This window comes from Ursus americanus, chromosome 9, assembly GCF_024610735.1.
Source record: "Ursus americanus isolate L20-20 chromosome 9, mUrsAme1.1.p, whole genome shotgun sequence".
Taxonomy (NCBI): Eukaryota; Metazoa; Chordata; class Mammalia; order Carnivora; family Ursidae; genus Ursus; species Ursus americanus.
In genome coordinates this window covers 77,863,406-77,884,216 of record NC_142135.1, presented here as the reverse complement: position 1 = coordinate 77,884,216, position 20,811 = coordinate 77,863,406, and positions in this window count along the sequence as shown.

Here is a 20,811-nt window from a genome sequence, read left to right as displayed (position 1 = left end):
TTTTGTGGGTTTATTGCCCATGCTCTCCCTTGCCAATGTTCCAGCAAAGCTTGCAGGCTGTCCTGCAGCAGAAACAAGTTTTCACACGTTAACATTATATATCATCCCCTGATATATGGTGGGGCTGTGCAGGTAACCTTAAGGGAGCACTTGAAAGTCTATCGTTGCCCTTCCCACATGAAGCTAAATCGATCTCGTGACTCAGTGGCCAGGGATATACTGAGAAAAGCATTTGCTAAATTTGGCCTGGCATGGTACACTCCTAGGACCATGACCAAGGTATCTAAGATCGTGGCAATGCTGGGCCCAGCTGCATGGATGGCAGCACTACCTGCTTCCACCCATGGTAGGCAACTGTCATCATGAGCTATCGGGCTTTTTTACTGGTCATATTGGGCTGTTGAAAGCATTAGGGGAAGGGCATACAACACCCACTCAGTGTAGCTCTTGGACGGTTTCTCCTATTTCCTTATGCCACTTGCTCAATTTATATCATTTGGTGGTTACTATTCTTCATGGAGGTGGTAGACTTACCAGTTCCCCTAAGCACTGGTTTGATTATTCTAATCCAGAAGCAGAATTCAGCAACAGAGATTTGTACTTTGACCTTGCAGGAGATCAATGCCCTGTATGTTCTCTGGTATTGGACAGATAAATATCTCATATTCAGAGGGGAAAATGCCCAATTTCCAGTGTCAAAAACACCCTCCTGGACATAACTGTTTGCCCTCTGTAACTGTCAGTGGCACTAAGGGGACAGGAAACTTCTGAGGGTTACCATGTACATCCAGCTTCAGTGTCCTCCAGGCTGTTACCTGCTGTTTATTTCTGGGGGACCAACCAATAGTAAGTTCAACATGGGATCTCCAACTGCCTCCAGTGGCTCTCATCTGGAGGCAATCTTGGCCTGCATCCTATACCCAGGTGTGGGAAGCACCCACCCCAAATAGGATCATATCCCTGAGGCCTCTGCTGGAAAAGGTGGAGACATCAAGGATGGTAGGGGCAGATAAGGCAGGTCTGAACTGTTGTTTAGGCTTCAAGACTTTCCACAAGCAGACCAACACAATATTGGGTTGTTAGTCTGTCTGTTCACATTTGCTTCTGGGTTACTTTTAGTGGATCTTTTATAGCCAATTGGGATAGGCTTTTTGGCTTCTTGAGTTCCCTCTCTGTCTGGGGTCTTTCCCACAGCCTGTACTCATTCCTGGGATTTGTCAGTTTCCTCCAGATCAATAATAGACTGTCCAACATCATATGTCTTTTTCCATGACTGGGCTCAACATAGAGATCAACGTCCAATACCAATTGCTGGAGGCAAACTGGAGTATCTTGGTTTTTATTCCTTGGTTTGAATGTGACCAATGCATTCAAAGACAGAAGAATAGATGTCCTGTCTCATTCCCATCTCCCTAAGAATTTGTTGTACCTCCTTTATAGATTTCCAGGGTCCTATATGTCCAAAGAGATCCCCTCATTGGGTCAAGACTCCCTGCAGGGCAGAATGATCCTATTTATAAGGGAGTGAATGCCTTGAACCCCCAGGCACCAGACAGGTGCTGCTGGAGGGCAGTATGTGTAGTGATATTGCTCATTTTCTCTGCTTTCCACCTAGTCAGAGAAATGTCATTGCACCCCCACCCCCAATCCCATAACCACACTAACCATGCCTGGATACTTTCTCTGACCTTTTGGTTAGAACTTGATGGGTATGTCAATAAGTTCAACAGGCATATATTCTCACCATGAATGATTCCTGAACTGGGGGTTACCCAACTGGCTAGGGTTGTTGCTGTGCTTTCTGCTTTCCTTCGTAATAAGCATCAGACAACATGGGTGCTTCATCCATTTCACTGTCAATCACCATAACAGCTTCCTCTTTGCTGTCCTCATTTTTCCAGGAACTCCACTGGTTAGCATCCCAATCAGGTTTTGTTACAAGCACTCAGACCTTAATCTGAGGCAGCTTGTGCCCTCAGCTTTGTAAAATGGCACCTTAAAGTCTTCACCTCTCCCAGCTTGTTTGTTAGCCCCAAAGCTAGCAGAGTAGTGGACACCCACACATCCTCCTATAACCTTGGCTCTTCTTTCAGCTTTCTAGCTTGAGTTTCAACCTTTACTTGAACATTGTTGGCCAGCGGAACTGCCCATGGTAGAGACCAGCCCACTGCAACAGCCATTCATGTTCATTCTTTGCCAAAGTGTATTATAAACAATTCCCCAAACAAACACATTAAACCAGCCAACATTTTCAGGACATCCCTGTACTAATGCAGCAGTCCACAAACATCTAACATATAGGTCACCACTCCCCCCACACAGAGTCAATTGTTGGTTCTTAACCTCCTAGGATGCTTCTCAGGTATGATGAGAAGCTGTTCTCCATCTATGTGGAGGGCATGGAGAGATAAAAGAAAGAAGCAGGCCACAGCAGGTTGGTGGGTGACAGTTTAAATAAGCAAGGGAACTTGCATATGAGGCTTGTCTTGGGTGACTTCAAGAGGAGTGTACCTCTGCACCTGCCCACCAACTCTTAAAAGTTATTTAGAGGCCTCAACTGAGTTCAATCACATGTACTGTCCAGATGGTTTCAACACATCACTCTCTCAAGGCTATGTCCTTGGAACAGCCTCTGGGAGTGGGGCAGGCAAGAGGAACCCACATTCCAAAGATAAGGGAGTCTCCAATTGCCCAGGTACAGCTCATGAGTCAACCAGTCACATCTTCCCCCAGTGCCCCCTCCCTTATTTGCAAGTTGGTAGTTAGATCTAGAGGATTGACAAGAAGTTTTCAAAGGTGATGTGTTGCTCTCACAGCATCATACCAGAAACCCTATAATTTCTAGTAATGTTTAAATTAGTCACATGACTCAATTTGGGGCATGACAGGATATCTTGCCACAGATCACGATTCCAGCTGAGAGCTCTTAGAAAATCTAAATGATTTTAAAATAAATAAATAAATAAATAAATAAATAATCTGTTTAAATGTACCTAAGATCTACTGAGATTTCCTGAAACAGGCCAGAGCAGGATGTCAAGGCTGTAGCAATGCGGTCACAAGGAGAGACAAGTTGGCAATCTGCAGCTACTTTTGTCTAGAAGCCATTTTCCAATTTAGGGAAACAGAAACAAGGCCAGTTTTCTTTCAAAGAAATTTGCTTTTGGGGGCACCTGGTGGCTCAGTTGTTAAGCATCTGCCTTCAGCTCAGGGTGTGATCCCAGGGTCCTGGGATCAAGCCCCACATTGGGGTCCCTGCTCTTCCTCTTCCACTCCCCCTGCCTCTATTCCCTCTCTCACTGGCTGTCTCTCTCTGTCAAATAAATAAATAAAATCTTTAAAAAAATTTTGCTTTTGGAGGTGATGGGTATGTGCATTACTCTGTTTGTGGTGATGGTATCACAGGTGTATGCATATTTCTATACTCACCAAACTGTATGCATTAAATATGTACAACTTTTTATGTATTAAGTATACTTCAATAAAGCTGGAAAACAGCACACATTGTATTCTACTTTATAAGAGGAAAGATAGAAAGACAGAGAAAGAAGGAAAGAAGGAAAGAAAGAGAAGAAAGAGAAGAAAGAAAGAAAGAAAGAAAGAAAGAAAGAAAGAAAGAAAGAAAGAAAGAAAGAAAAAATGAAAGGAAGAAAGAAAAAGAAAGGAAGAAAGGAAGTAAAGGGAAGAGCAGGGGAGGGGAGGAGAGGGGAGGGGGAAAAAAAGAAAAAACCCCGCCAGATTCTGAAGTGGTGTAGTATAGCATGCTAAGAAGCAAACATTAATCTTCTGAAGATCGCAGCTCTGTTTCTTCAGCACGGTAGTAAGAAACAGGAATCAAACTTCAGAACCTACCTAGGTGAAGGACAGTTCTGCACACATCGTCATGTCATTTGGAAGTTGTGGTGGGTTGTACCCTCGTTTCAGGACAGCACCAGAATAGACAGAAACAGCACATTTGCAACACAGCCCTGCATGATTGGTCAAGTCATCCATCACCACCAGAGGATCAGCTTTCACAGAGGAAGATAGTACCATCTTTAACTTTACTTACACAAGTAGCTGGCAACCACTCAGTTGCTACACATATAAATAATATGAACCATATTAAAATGCAAAAACAATTTAAAACACAGAAACCAAATTAAAATGGACCCAAAGCTAATACAGATATAGTGTTACCAACAAAGACATGGACAGAAAATAGATGGAAAAATGTATGAAAGAATGGCTAAATTCACCAGAGAATTAGAATTTGTAAAAATTCCAAATGAAAATTATAACAAATATAAAGTAACTGAAATTATGAACTCAGTAAGTGAATTTAACAGTAGACGTAAGAGAATAGACCACTTGGAAAGTATTATTATTTAAATCATGGAAAAATGAACAGGAAATCAAAATGTTTTTGGAAAAATAAATCTGGAAGGAGGCAATGCCAGCTGACATGCACTAAGAGAAATATCAATGACAATGCTTCAGGTGGAAGAAAAATGATTGCAATTTGAGCACAGAAATACAAAAAGAAATAGAGAATATGTGTTAAATTAAAGCAATTATGAGATCGTTATGCAAATTGTGGGGGGTAATTAGGATTGAAATGTTCTAAGATTGAACATATTTAGGAAAGTTAGATACTATATAATTTATAGGAAAGACTTTTTTTTAAGATATGGAAGCTCAGAGCAAAATCCTGTTCCAGAAGATTAATTTTTAAATTAATATATCTATTTATTCATCATTTGTATCATTCCCAAAAGGACTTGGGATCCTCAGAAAATATATTTAAAATGCACAGACTGAAAAAAAATGATACTTACCTGGCATTGCTCTTTACCACAGTGGTAATCAATGTCTTGCAACAGGCCGTGTAAAAATGTATCAGAAGTGTCTAACATACTATTATTATACCTACTGTGTTCATTTACTGCTCCACAATACCTAAGTTGTGCAGAATTTATATTTGAGGGGAAAAAAGTGGATATTTTTCCACATCTGTTCAATTATTTTGAAATCAATAAAATAGAAACAGCTTATGCCATATCCCTTTCTCACTTCTAGAAATCCAACCACCTCCTTATCTATATTACTGAAGAAGATAGAGGTCAGGGTAGAATGAGATGAAATGAGGGAAGGGGACCAATGGCTCTAGATGGCCTGTGTTGTCTTTGATTAATCATGGTATCAGCCTTCCAGGAGTTTATACATCTGTCCATTCACTTCTCTAGCCATTGATAACTAAAAATAATCAATTACCTCATTTAATCTACAAAATAAGCCTTTATGGTAAGTATGAAAGTTAGTAATATCATTAACACTAAAAGAAGAAATATGAGAGAATGAACAAGAAGTTAAATTGATTTGGGGTGCCTGGGTAGTGCAGTCGTTGAGCGTCTGCCTTCGGCTCAGGGCGTGATCCTGGCATTCTGGGATCAAGCCCCACATCAGGCTCCTCCGCTGGGAGCCTGCTTCTTCTTCTCCCACTCCCCCTGCTTGTGTTCCCTCTCTCGCTGGCTGTCTCTCTGTCAAATGAATAAATAAAATCTTAAAAAAAAAAGAAGAAGAAGTTAAATTGATTTGACCAACAGCAATATGCTCACCGGGTCCTGACTGCCCAGTCAGTGCTTCCATTACTGCAGATCAAGGACAATCTCACTCTTTACCTCTCACATGTACACACATGGACCAACAACACAGTGGCAACCAACTTCTCTACCTTGCATGACTTTAGTTAATAAAGGTGTGGAGAGAAAAACATGATAATTTTCTACACTTTTCTCTCCCCACTTTTCCCCTTTCTGATCATTTTTGTCTCTCATTTCTCTTCCTGGGAGTGGTCCTCAAGAACACTTCTTTGGATGTCTTGCCATTGAATCCTGCTTTAGCCCAAGTGTTCTGAGCCCTGAAAGATTACAGACTGATGGAATGTTTAGAATTAGGCCTGATGACCTTGACTTGTCAGATGCAGGATTTGGATGGCCATAGGAAACAAGGCAGTGAGGATAGGCTCCTAGCGAGTTCATGAGCTCTCTGGAGCCACCACCAGCTTTCAAGCTGTGATCAGCCAGGATTCTACAGGGAAGACTACTGGTGAAGTGGCTTTTCTTAAGGACTTGACTGTTACCTGTATTGATCATCTCAGATTTAGATCATGCATCCTTACCTGCAGCTGTGGTGTGCTACCCAGGCCACCTCACTTTCCCTAAGTTCTGTCAGCATCCCCAGCAACTTCTTTGCCTCTGTATCCCTGTAGTCTTTCCAACACAGCACTCAAAGCAAGTGATCAGTTTTGTGGAAGAAGGAATATATTTGTCTGTCTTGTTTTTGAGCTCTTCCTGGCTTCAAAGCAAAAAGAATACAACAACATCGACAAAATAGAAAGTAATTATAGTGATGGTGGACTGGTCATCACTCTCTTCAACTTTGAAGCATCATTTCTGAAACTCCTGGCAACATATTTCCTCATACAGGTTACACATGGTTTCCTGTTTCAAGTTTTTGTTTATCTCAACATATTTCCCATAACCTGCAACATAGGTTGTTTGCACATACACTCTCTTTTTGCTGAGAGTTCAACCTTTATACACTTCATAAACCAATGACACAGTTAGCTTTGGCAACTGACTGCTGGGATTGATTGGGAGTACAGCAGAGTCTAAGGAATCCCATGACTGAAGTCCTGGCGAACCACATGCACTGTCATGTCTTTGTGGTTTTATTCAGGTTCTTCCTACTAGATCAAATATGCTTCTTCTGGTCTCTAATCCATCAAAATCTTTCCGACCCTTCAAACAAGACCCCTTTTCCTAATAATGATGAACATTTCCCTTCTTTGGTTTTTCTTAACATTCATTTCATAGTTTTGTAAATGTCTGTCTCCCTGAATTGATAGATCCCTGAAGGAGGAGGGCTCCTCTCTTAATCAGTTAGACTAGGTCCTCATCAATCTCATTGCAGATGGGGCACATGAGTGGCTCCGATGGTTAAGCATCTGCCTTCAGCTCAGGTCATGATGTCAGGGTCCTGAGATCAAGCCCTGTATCGGGGTCCTGGCTCAGCAAAGAGTCTGCTTCTTCCCTTCCCTCTGCCTTTCTCCCCTGCTCATTTTCTCTCTCCCCCTCTCTCTGTCTCAAATGAATAAATAAATTTAAAAAAATCTTTTTAAAAACATCATTGCAGTTGTTTTCCTGCCTCTCCAATCTATGCCTACAAAATGTTTTGTAAAACACATGTGACCAGGCCAGACCTTACTTAAAATCTTAGAATTGCTCTCCATTGCTGAAAGGAGAATATCTAACTTCCACATGCCTCAAGGGACTCACAGGGAGGTTAAGACAAGGTACAGACACAGAGAGACAGAACCTGGGACATATACCTTATTAGGGTGCATGAGTGAAGTGCTTTGGGGTTCTTTGGGTAAGGTCTTATTGGTCAATTCAAACCAAAATGAGCAGGATTTTGGTAAGTTCTATGGGTTCTTATCTGGGAAGTCAGGGAGACTGTTGATCACAGGGTTGTGGGGAAGTCATATCAGGAATCTTCCTTTGCTTGTGACTTTGTGGGCTGCTGTCCAGGGCATGTGTTTGCATGGGGGATAAGAGGCAGGGCTAGTGTCAGTTAAAGATCCCTGCAGGACACTTGGCCAACTAAATGCTGGAGGAGCATTACTATGGACTATCTTAGCTAAACTCTTCTCAATGACACATGAACAAAATTATTCTTTTTGTAGGAAAATAACAGCAGTTGAATTTCAACTAAATATTAAATTATCCCTTTTGCACAATTTGGTGAAATTCCTCTCACACTGTGGCTTGAAATTCTTAATTCTCTTCCTAATCTGTCAGTGAATTCCCAGATGGTTGTGAACCAGTCACTTTGGTTGTCCTGGTTACTTTTCATCATCTATGAAATGAAGGGTTTTGACTGGATATTGATGAGATTCTAATATTCCACTTTTAGGGACTTTGACTAAATACTAAATACTTGGGGTATATTCAATCTTAGGGTAAGGGAAATAAAGAGAGAAAGATACTAATTATGGCAGGGAATTAAAATTATAGAAATTTAAAATCATAGAAAGATAAATGGTAGATATGAATAGGTGATGACAGATGATAGATTTCATAATAGGTTAACATTTTTTTAGATGATTTCGACTTATGTGTTTTCTCTTTATTTGGAGAGCTGTAACTCAGCCACGTAATGAAACAGAAAAAAAATATTGCGCTTGATGAATGTAGACAATCTAATTGTGAAATAACAATGACCCTCCAATCTCAACTTTAGAAGCTTAATTTTAGAATCCCACATAGATATTGCTATTCATACAAAAAGAGAAAACCGTATTTTAAGCTCTCAAGAATTTTTTCTAAGATGACTTCTATAATCTAAAATTTAACCAGGAGTAAGATATATTAAGACTTTTCTAATTGTTTTCCCTTTTTTTCTAGAAACATATTTATTATGCAATCAAAAAAAGTTTCATACAACCTATCAGTTTCTGATGGAGATGTAGTAAACACTCTATAATCCATGGCACTGAGAATTAGAAATTACATGGAACAGTAACTGTTATTGGTGTTCAGAAAGTATTTTAGAAATTGTCACTGTTGCATAATAATGTTGCATTTTGTCTTTCAAACAAATATTATTTCAAACAAATATTATTTTGGGAGAGCAGAAACTATTCTAGTTGTGCTAACGATCAACGCACTGCACTTGGTAAGTCACAGACCAAGTCTCAGTGTCCTCCGACTGTAAAGTGGGATTTGTGTGCAAATTAAATTAGATGTGAAAAGCTCCAAGGACAATGCCTAATGCATAGATTTGTAGACATAATTTTATTACCATGTTGTCAAAACCCAGAGAGTTTCAATAAATTGACTAAAAGGGCAGCATTTTAGTAGTGGAATTATCCTTAGAATTTACATCACTGGCTGTAAATTCACTTCTTTTTGCCCATAATTACTCTCCTGGTCACAAGACAACTGAGAGAGGAGAAGGCAAAGCATACACATCATTGAGAGAAAGGAGAAAAGAGAGGAAAAGAAAGAATGTAAATATGGGTTATCTACAAAACTGGCAACTACTGAGAATAGAATAGAGTACAGGTAATGAAAGATCATAACAAATGGGCAGGAATGATTGTGGAATATGAGTCTTATCTATAAAAAATAGTTTCCATTGGTTTTACAGGTTTTACAGCATGTTCAAGTACTGACTACTGTCACTATAGAAGACCTCACATTGTAACAAGGCTCGTTACCAGAACCATGTGAAAGCAGTTGTCTTCCAGATTATCCTGATTGGGATGTCAGCACACTGGTCCCTTGCAGCCTCTCAGCACCCAGAACCTCTCTCCAGACACCTGCCTGCCGGTTCAGCTTGGACAGACTCATTCCAGAAACACTAGAATCTACCTAGCCCTAGATGCCATTGCTAATTCTTTTTAGGATCCTAACTTTTTGGGATGTTCGTTTGTATGTTTGCCAGGGTTTATCGGTTTGCAGAATGTATGAGTACCTTGAACATTCCCAGATTTATTGGAAAAGTTCACAATACAAGATATGAAATTTGTCTTCTGCATGTAGCAACAAGGAGATCAAAGATGAGTTTTCAAAGTTTTTTTTTCCCTCAACAATATATGTAATGTCAGATTGCATTGTGTAGAGTGCCCTGTAAGAATTTCACCAAAGTTGGCTCACAAACTGCCACGTAGAGAGAGCCAATTTGCATAAATTAAATGATGAACATAAAGAAACAGGAAAATTCTGGAAGAAGATAAGAAAACCAGTAAATGATATTCTTGGAGTTTAATAAATTCTTAAACCAATGCATGCTTTAACATTCTAGATCTTTCAGGAATCTATGCACTTTTTAAAAGGAGTTACTATACTCCTTTTGAGACAGAACAAAAGTAAAATATTTAAATTCATTTTATAACATTAATAGTGTATTACGGTTTTGCAGTTGACTAAATCATAAATGTACACTAATGTGGGTAAAAATCCAACATCTTCTAGTAATATCCTTGTTTTGAGTTTAGGTATCAGATAATACATTTCAGAGGATGTTTGTTAAAAGTCACTAATAAGAAAGGTACCAAGTACATTGCTTTTCAAAAAAATGCTTTAAATTCCTTAATTTATTAAGAAGAAACTATTATAATAGCATCATATCTTGGGAGTTTCCATTTATACCGACCGTTTATGAAAGTGATTTTATTGAAGAAAAGGATTTCCTTTGATCCAAATATGTTCTACCTTCTTTTGTGACTAATTGATTCTCTAGTTAATTTAATTCAAGCACCTATAAAATGACTTTATTAATGTCCAAATATTGAAATGTATGTCAATTAAGAAGGAACTCACTGAACTTACATAATGAATTTCTGATAATCTAAAATTATTGTGATGTACTTTAGAATCTTCAGAGTTCTATAAACAATGTTCATTTAGAAATCAGTAACAAATTGACTAAACATCTCTTGCAAACTCTGGACTGGGTGCTATGTCAGGTTACATAAAGAGTGGCATGCTACACTGCCACTTTAATGCTTCATGCAGGGCCACAGTCCTAAGACACCCCCATACAAACACCCAAACCACCAATTCAAAAACTACAAAAATCAAATAGTGAAACAGTCAATGAGAGGTGAATCCATAGAATTTGTCCAGCAGGGAGTCTGGAAGGTTGAATTTTAAATATGTTAGAATAAAACATTTTCTTTTAAAAAGCAAGTTGCTTCTAGGGAAATGAAGCATCAGCTAATGTTGACAAAGGCCGTCTTTCTCTAAAACTATGGCTCTAAATGTTTTGGGAAAGCAGTGTGAATATATTCATTGGAGCTAAGACTCCTCTAGTGAGAAAGGGGATCAAAACCCTTATTCATTCTGCTGCAAAGTTCAGACTTGTTCGAAGGACTCACGGATTTATGTGGTCCTGACTGAAGTCATCTGGCACTGGAGTGCACCTTTATACTAAAAGAGAAATTCTCTTCAGAAGTTTTTTTCTTTTTTTTAATTTTAAACAAGTGTCCTGGACTTAGTATCTGATCCTCACCTTATAGAAAGTTTGGCTAAAGGTTGCTCACAAGATGTGGTGAGCCCCAGGAACACCTGACTAGCTATTGTGGCCCCACGGGGTGTCAGGGAGGGGATGAAATATCAGGGAGGAAATGGACGGAGAGGGGACGAGGTGTTAAGGATGGAGGGGATGACTCTGTGTATGTTTGTGTGAGAGGGGTATTTGTTAAAGAGAGAAAGCAAAGCATAAAAAAAAAAAAACACTGTTATTGTAAACCTGGATCAGTTTTTCCCCAGACAACACTGTGCACTCTAGAATTGTGAAGTTCTCCAGAATTATGAGAAATCACATGATGTTTGGGCTCCTTTCATGGGGAGAGCAGCAAAAACGGAAGAATGCAGATTTTCAGACTTTCCAGGTTTCAGTTCATCCCAGACCCACTTCCAGTATTGGTGAAAATAGCAAGGCAATGTGTCCTGGAACTTTAGCACCAAGAGCAGTTGTTAGCCTCAGGGGTAAGCCTGAGTTCTGACTCAGAGGACAAGCTACAGGGCACGTGTAGTAACACTGGGTTGAGTGGTTTTAGAATCTTTTTATAATGTCCCAAAAGGGCTCTAGGAGAAGAGCAATGAATCAGAATATTAAATAAAATCCAACCTTATTTCTTATATCAGTCTGGTGAGATGCCACATATTTATTACACATATGAACTAATGTATAGTAGCCTTTAGGTATTAAAATTAAGTTGCTTAGTTTGCCTAAATAGTTGGCCTAAGATGGAATTAAGTTGAAAATCAATCCAATAAAATAAATTTTCTGAGAGTACATTTGTATTCACCATGGAGAGAAGAGAGAGAGCTGAGGCATGGAGAGAGTAAGGTATCAGTCACACTCAGGTATATGTCACAGGTAAGTGGGTGGCAGTAAGATATGCTGGATCCTTGTTCTATCATTTGTATATAATAAATTTAAGGGCATACAAATGAATACTGAATTAAGGCAGTGTCACAACGAAAGGTCCTCTTTAAGACATGTCTAGCTAGTAATACATAAAATTGTAATGGGGAGATACAAAAGCTTTAATGATAATACTGTACTCCTCTTAAGTTTATGTTATAGCATTGTTATTATTTTTTATGCCTCTATTGACAATAGTGATACTAGCAAAAAATAAGGAAGCAGCCCTGCCAGGGATCAGCTGAAAGCCGCTCTGGCTCTTGCAACTATCCCATGGTGTTCTGTTGTCAAACTCAAGTGATTTCATATATCACATTGGACAAGAGCATCCTGTGACTGTCATAGAGTGAGGGGGGAAAAAAGAATGCTTTATGGACAAATCTGAGCTCAGATAAAAATGAAAAATATGTAAGCCAGAAAACACCCTGAACACCCCTCTTCCAGCTAATATAAGCACCTGCTACTACTTTACCAAGTACAGCTTTAATTTTGCTCAATGCCTCCTGCCTCCTGGATTACAATTACATAGATACTTTATTATAGAAATGCCCCTATTCACAGCCTCCAATCTAGAGCAAAATCATGAATCCTTGAATCTTCCCTCCAATCGTCTAACTTCAAGTCCAAATCCTACCACAAGACCTTCCAAACACCCTCTTATTGAGGTGGTCCATAATCCCTCATGCATTGGACTCTCCTTCGTTGCAAAAATTACCAATGAAGGTACCTGTTCAGCTCAGGTGTGAACACCTGTGAGCACCAAAGATCCTCAAGATCTTTGGCTGATGAGTATTGGCAATAGTGATGCACTTTTAAAGAGATTAGGGGTTGTTCCTATCATCTGTTACTTTTATAAACACTACAAGCAGCTGTCATTCATCAAGAACCTACCAAACTGTAATGAATTTGGATGAGCACTTAAGAACGGTCACTAATATCACATATTGTTTTAAGTGTTTTGTACATTATAACATATTTATCCTACACATTCCTATGAAGTATTTTACATTTTAAAGATAAGGAAAATATATTAACTAATTTCACCCAACTTAGCAACTTTATGAGGATGCTATTAATTTATCTTTTAGATAAAGCAATGGGGCACAAAGAATTCAAGAAACTTACATAGCGCCACTTAGCTAACGCATGACTGAGTTAAGATTCAAATTCAAGAGTTGGGCCACAGACCCCATATATCTAACTATTGTCCTTTACTTCAATTCTGTATATTCATTTCATTGAGGGACTGGAGAGGCTAAGTAGTAGGGTCAATGGCATGACTGAACTCTCACTCTGTGGGACTTCAAAACACATACATTTACTCAGTATTTAAATGTCCTTCTCTTTTATTATTAACTATAGAGAACAAACTGAGTGTTGCTGGAGGGGAGGTGGGCAGGGGATGGGTTAAATGAGTGATGGATATTAAGGAGGGCCGTTGTTGTGATAAGCACTGGTGTTATGTGTAAGTGATGAATCACTGAATTTTTTTATTCCTGAAACCAACATTACACTATGTGTTAACTAATTCGAATTTAAACAAAACCTTGAAACAACAACAACAACAAGTCCTCTTTTTCTTTTCCTCCAACTTCATTTGTTTTGTTTCTAAAATTCCACATATGAATGAAATCATATGGTATTTGTCTCTCTTTGGCTGACTTATTTCACTTAGCATCATACTCTCTAGCTCCATCAACATTGTTGCAAATGGCAAGATTTCATTCTTTTTTATGGGTAATATTCCATTGTATATACCACCTCTTCTATATCCATTTATCAGTTGATGAACACTTGGACTTTTTCCATAATTTAGCTATTGTCAATAATGCTGCTATAAACATTGAGGTACATGTATCCCTTCAAATCAGTACTTTGTATCCTTTGGATAAATACCTAGTAATGCAATTGCTGGATCGTAGGGTAGTTCTAGTTTTAACTTTTTGAGGAACCTCCATACTGTTTTCCAGAGTGTCTGTACCAGATTGCATTCCCACCAACACTCTAAGAGGTTCCACTTTCTCCACATCCTAGCCAAAGTCTATGTTTCTTGTATTGTTAATTTTAGCCAATCTGATAAGAGTGAGGTGGTATCCCATTGTAGTTTTGATTTATATCTCCCCAATGATGAGTGATGTTGAGCATCTTTTCATGTGCTGTTGGTCTTCTGGATGCCTTCTTTGGAAAAATGTCTGTTCATGTCTTCTGCCCATTTCTTAACTGGATTATTTTTTTTTGGGGGGGGTTGAGTTTTCTAAGTTCTTTATATATTTTGGATACTAAACTTTAATCAGGTATGTCATTTGGAAATATCTTCTCCCATTCTGTAGGCTGCCTTTTAGTTTTGTTGATTGTTTCCTCCACTGTGCAGAAGCTTTTTATTTTGATGATGTCTCAATAGTTTATTTTTGCTTTTCTTTCCACCTCAGGAGACATATCAAGTAAGAAGTTGCTACAGCCAAAGTCAAAGAGGTTGCTGCCTGTATTATCCTCTAGGACTTTAATGGTTTCCCATCTCACGATAAATGTCCTTCCTTATTTTTATTTGGCTTTGCCTCAATGACCTCATTACTTCCAACTGTTGTAATTTTTGAATTATGCAACTAAAGCTTGAAGGAGCAGGAAAAAGGAAGGTTGGTGTCAGAGATCACATTACGACCTGACACCAGCACAGAGTTCATCATGAATTCTAGTTTACAACAGCATTCAACTGTTATCCAAATGCTGAAAATAGGTGAACTTGTTAATTCATTGGACAATATCTGGGCCATAATTTAGCAACTTATAATTAATAAAGTTATTTGGTGATAACTTTGGTATTTTGTGGTTAGAGAGGTTGACAAACAAATATGTGAAATAACATCCCAAATATATGTAAATCACAAACAGATGACTGAACACTGCAAATAGACCACATAGCTTTTAGACAGAGTCTATTTGAAAAGTAGTACCAAGAAACATGGACCACATATGTCATACATGTTTTCTTTTTCCTCCAGAAAATATACAGCTTCCTAATTATTCTTGATGCACTCCAACTGTCAGTAACACAGGCAAGACTGGAACAAAAATCAAATTTATAGAAAACCTTAAGGAGTATAAGATATTTAAGGAGGAAACCATTAAATGTTGTGTCTTACAGATAGGCTCTGGACAGATTTGTTGCTGCTACCATTTTAAGAAGATAGTGATTTTCCCAAATGTGTTGTAGGTTGTTTAATGTGTAGATTTCAACATGTTCCCAGCAGAAGAAGCTAGAGATTGTCCTTAGATGTAGAGTGAGCTGGGATCTCTGGGTGGCATGTTAGAATAAGGCATTTCTCTTGCTTTCATGGACATCTTGTCAAGACCTCTCCACTCAGGTCAGCAAGGTAATATTAGAGCTAGAGACCGGTATTTTTGCTAAGTTCATTTGACTCATTAGTGTGTACTCTTTTCTCTATTTGTATATTTTCTTCTTATAAGACTATAGCATTTTTATGGGTTATGATTATTGGCTAATATTTATGATCTATTTTGTAGTAAGGATATAATCATGAAAGAGACATGTCTTTCTCTATTTTTCAATACTTATAATAAGTCTGTTTCCCCCAGGGATACTTCTAAAACTTACAAACCTTTTTTTAATCAACAAATAAATTTTAAAAAGATGTTCTGAGATGTAATATTGAATGTTCTCATTCTTTTGTGTGGCTGATTGTGTTTTCTGAAATTGCAGCAGCAACCTCCCCAGATCTTATGCTTTTCCACCACATGACCTTGCCTCTTTGCCTTGCCCTTGAATTGGGGCAGACTTGTTTCTGCTCCAACCAACAAAGTATGGTAGAAGTGATATGGTGATATCTGAGGCTGTCAGAAAGGCCATGCAGTTCTACTTGGTTTTCTTAAAGTGTTTGTTCTAGAAGTCAACCACCTTGAGAGATGTCTGATTGCCATGCTTGAGTCTCCATGGACTACATGGAGGTGCTGGTTAGCAGTCACAGCTAGTTCCAAGTAAGTTATTAACTGTGTGACTGAGTCATCTTATGTGTCCAGACCTACCTTCCTGCCATCTGAGTTCCACTGCAAGGTATCAGTGTACACCAAGGGGAGCAGAGGGGTAGCTAGCTGAACCTGGACCATAACAGCCATGAGCATAACAAAGTGACTGCTGTTTAACATCACTATGTGTGAGGTAACTTGTTACACCATAGGAACTGGAATCATTTCTTGTCAAATTAGCAATGGGTTTTTTAAATGATATTTAACAATTATTGAAATATATACTGGTTTACCCTTGATGGAAAATAACTTTGTAATGTATCTAGACTTTTTGACTCTGTGAAAACTACCCTTAGGATATGACTGGGTACATAGATAAAACATCAAAGTACAAAATACTAATGGCAGCATTATTTATAGTAATTTTCAGTTGCATATAAATTATCCAACAATAAATAAAATTTTAAATAATTTCATTCAATGAAATCATAAGCTCATTAATTTACACCATATAAGAGTTTTTAATAATGTGGATGCAAATGAGAGTTTATCCATGAAAGAGAAGCAATTCTAGGTATTTAACCAGAGTTAAGAGGAGAATTTATACTGACAATTAATTTCACATGTAATGTAGGAAATGAGAAGCCAAATAGAGGATGATGGAGCACTGTAGAGATCAGTGACAGAAAGCTGCAGGACACAGGGAGAGGACCTGTTGCAAACACCAAGGGTGGAGTCACCTAAGCAGAAACCAGAAGCACAGAAGCAGGCTTGCCAGGAGGATTTGGAAGTACGAAGAGTACTCTCACAGTGCGGGTTTTGCCACCTATGAAAGAGAGAGAGGAAGAGAAGATATGCCCTGGATTCTCCCTTCTGTTGTCCTCCAGTTAAACCGAACCAGAGTTTGCTGACCTAGGAGCCACGCAAATACAGCACACAAAGTAAGCCCCTTGAAATACAAAGCAGGAGCTGAAGAGGAGAGAGTGGGTCTAAGGAAAATAGGCCTAAGACTCACACAATATGGGGAATGTGAAAATATTACTGCAATGGCAGCCAGAAAGTATACATCTGGACATGTGCTAACACATACCTGTATGATGACGTAAGTCCATGATTTTAAATGAAGGGGGATGGGTTAGGGTGAGGTTATTAAGGAGGGCATGATTGTGATGAGCACTGAGTGTTGGATATTATTGATGAATCACTAAATTCTGCTCCTGAAACCAGTATTACACTATATGTTAACTAACTAGAATTTAAATAAAAACTTGGAAAAAAATGAAGGGAAGCTCAAGGAATGTGGGAAAAACATATAAATAAATAAATAAATAAATAAATAAATAAATAAATAAATAATATTATTTTAAAGTGATTTAACTCTAAAAAAATGTTAACATGCAAATAATGAATCATGGAACATTACATTAAAAACTAAGGATATACTGTATGGTGACTAACATAACATAATAAAAAATTATTATTAAAAAAAGAAAAAAAAGAAAGCAAAAAAATATAAATAAACAAAAAAGAAAATGTTAACAATTGTGAAAGCTGATGAAATCTTAAATCAGAGTTGTCAATATTGATGAATTTCAATTGATAACACAAGATTTCAAAAGAAACTTCACTGGACCAATTAATTTTTAATCAATTCTTTCTTCATAGACAAAACTACCAAATTTTCCCCTTTTTTGTTTGTTTTATAGCAATTACCTTAACCAGTATCCTTTCTCTTCCACTTAATTTTTAAGAAAAAATATATACACATATCAATTGCCTTACTATTTGTTTATATCAAAATATAGTGATCCTAGTTTCTGACATTTTAAGGTTTCTTTTCTCCTCCTTTAACTTACATGAAAAAGGTGATGAAACCACACAGCAACCCAAAAATATCAGGGCCAAGACAGTGGGGTCAAACATCCAGAAAAATCTCCCTAGGCCCAGGCCCTCTTTTTAGTAAGAGATAAAATATCTGTGTATGTGGGAAGCCCATGCTCCCACATGCCATGTTTATAAAATAATATGGTTTTAAATAAACATTCTTAATCTTACTCCTCTAGGACTTCTGAAATCATGAGGTTGTTTGTGCAACCAGCATGTGGTCCTCAAATACTACATGTCACAATCCAGGAAACACCACTTCCCCCAGTTGTTGGCTTCTGCTTTAAGCATCTAGTAACTAAAAATTTAAAGTCCACACTGGGAAATAAAAGAATATGTGTTTAGAAGTCATCTTAAGATCTTGGAAGAATAAGATAACAGTGACATAGAAGCATAGACATAAAATATTTGTTTGGACAATATAGCACGCTGTCACAGATCACACCCCTTACTGGGGACTCTTAGCATGGACTGCACCTTCCGTGACAGATCTCTGGAGCCAGTACATCTATGCATCAACTCCTATGATGTGGAGTGTTAACAGCTGACAACACACCCTCCTCATGTTCTGCAGCCTGCAATGACCATCACAGGGCTATAGAAACCAGCCTCAGCCTCAAGGAAAAGCAAGTCAGCAGTAAAACTTGAACTCCAGAATCTTTCCATGGATCAGGCCAGAGGCAGGTCTCACTGAAGATCAGGATTTTACTCATCTCCTATTTTCTTCTTTCCTTCACACATTTTTCCTTAAAAGTACTCAATGAATCAAATACACCCAAACCTCATAGAGGCTATCATCCATTTGCAGAGGCTGTCCTCCACTCTTAGATGCCATCCTTCACTCCCAGAGGCTGTCCTACATTCCTAGAGGCCATCCTCAACTCCGGGAGGTCATCCTCCACTCACAGAGGCCGTCTTCTACCTGTAGAGACTACCCTCCACTCTTAGATGCTGTCCTCCACTCCCAGAGACCATCCTCCATTCCCAGACGTCATCCTCCACTCTCAGAGGCTGATTTTCACTCTTAGATCCTTTTTTTTTCCATTCCTAGAAGCTGTTGTCCACTCTTAGAGGCTGTCCTCCACTCCTAGATGACATACTCTACTCCTAGAGGCCATCCTCCACTCCTAGAAGTTGTCCTTCACTCCTAGATGCTATCCTCCACTCCTAGAGACCATCCTCCAGTTCCAGACGCTGTCCTTCACTCCCAGAGACTGTTTTCTACTCCTAACAGATGGCTGAAGTTCCTCAGCCTAGTTGCTTACTTAAACCAATGATGGCCTTCTCTAGAGTAAGTGGTTAGTAAGACTGAATATTACATAATGTAACATAGTCATGAGAGTGACATCTCATCTCTTTGCTATATTCCATTGGTTAGAGGCAAGTCCCAGGTCAGGTTCTGCCAACATTCAAAATAAGGGGATTATGCAAAGGTATGAACTTTGGGAAGTAAGGGTTATTATGGGACCATCTGTATGACTTTAAAGATTCTGAATGTAAGTCTCCCAGACCCTTTGTATGGCACAGCCATATGGGAAAGAATAGAGGAATTCTGTTCAAAATAGGTGGTTCACTTATTCAAAATATAGAAAAACACAGTAAGGTTTTTTAAATTATTTGTCTCATCACCCAAATGAACATCACTCTGAACCATGTTAAATTAGAGGTAGTTTTCAAGATGCTAGAAGAGTAATCTAAAATGTGTGATTTATAGTTAAGTTAAACCAGAAAAAAATACCAATGTTTAGTATATTGCACACAATAGTTACCATGTAAATTTTTGCTCTTTCTTACTTTAAATAATTAAGGAAAAATGAAAGAAAATAAAGTACATGAAAAATATTTTAAGGAACTGCACTTTTATGCAATAATAAATTTATTTTGTTAGGATAGCTCAAAAGTCTATGTAAGTTTGTACATCTCCATTGAATTAGACTCAACTCTCAGAAATTAGTTTCAATTATTTAGAAGCATTTGTGTAACATCAGAATGCACACATACTTTAGAATTTTAATGACATTCTTTAGAATGTAAAAAATCTCACCAACATAATCCAGCATTATTTCTTTCCTGATACATAGATGTATTCCAAAGTTTACTTAAGAATGTGCATAAATGATTCAATATTTCATATTTATTTATTGTAAAGTTGATATAATCGATTGGCTCTACTGCACTTAACTACATGATACTTTCATTAAGGGGAGAAAACTAAATAATTGTCAAATCAACCTTGACCTTATTAGAAAAAAATAAACCAAAAAAGGAAATGTTTTTGAATTTGTTTTTTGTTCTTTTTTTGACTCTAGAAAGAAAACATAAAAAAAATCCAGTTTTTTTGGTGTGTGTGTGTGTGTGTTGTGAGTTTGTATGTTGTATATTCTTATAACTTAAATTCAAACATATACTTTTGGATTTATAATATTTTCGTTTTATGCTAGATTATAAACACTTCTGATGTGGTGAGTTAGTTCATACACTTTAGTGTTTATCCCAGGGAGGTTGAAAACAACCCAATCTTTTAGATACTGAAGTTTATATTCTATTACCAAGACACAAATGCAAACTAATGTTAAGTGTGGTATTAAAAGTCTTCAAATTAGCACCTTTATTTATTTATTTATTTATTTTTAATTTTTTTATTATATTATGTTAGTCACCATACAGTACATCCCTGGTTTCTGATGTAAAGTTTGATGATTCATTAGTTGCGTATAAGCGCCATTATTTAAAGAACTTTACTGGACTATCATGGGAACATTGCAAGATAATACCTCTGAGGATAGTTCTAGTATAAGAATTATATTCTTATTTTATCATAAGAATGAGCTTTAATGCCTGTCATGGGCTCTAAGTAAATCTAGCATATTCTTTTGGAATTTAAGAGGATTTAATAGTAACCTGGTAAGCCTTTATAGCCTTTTCTCAAAATTGTAGGATTGTAGCAGGATTGTAATTTTCTATATA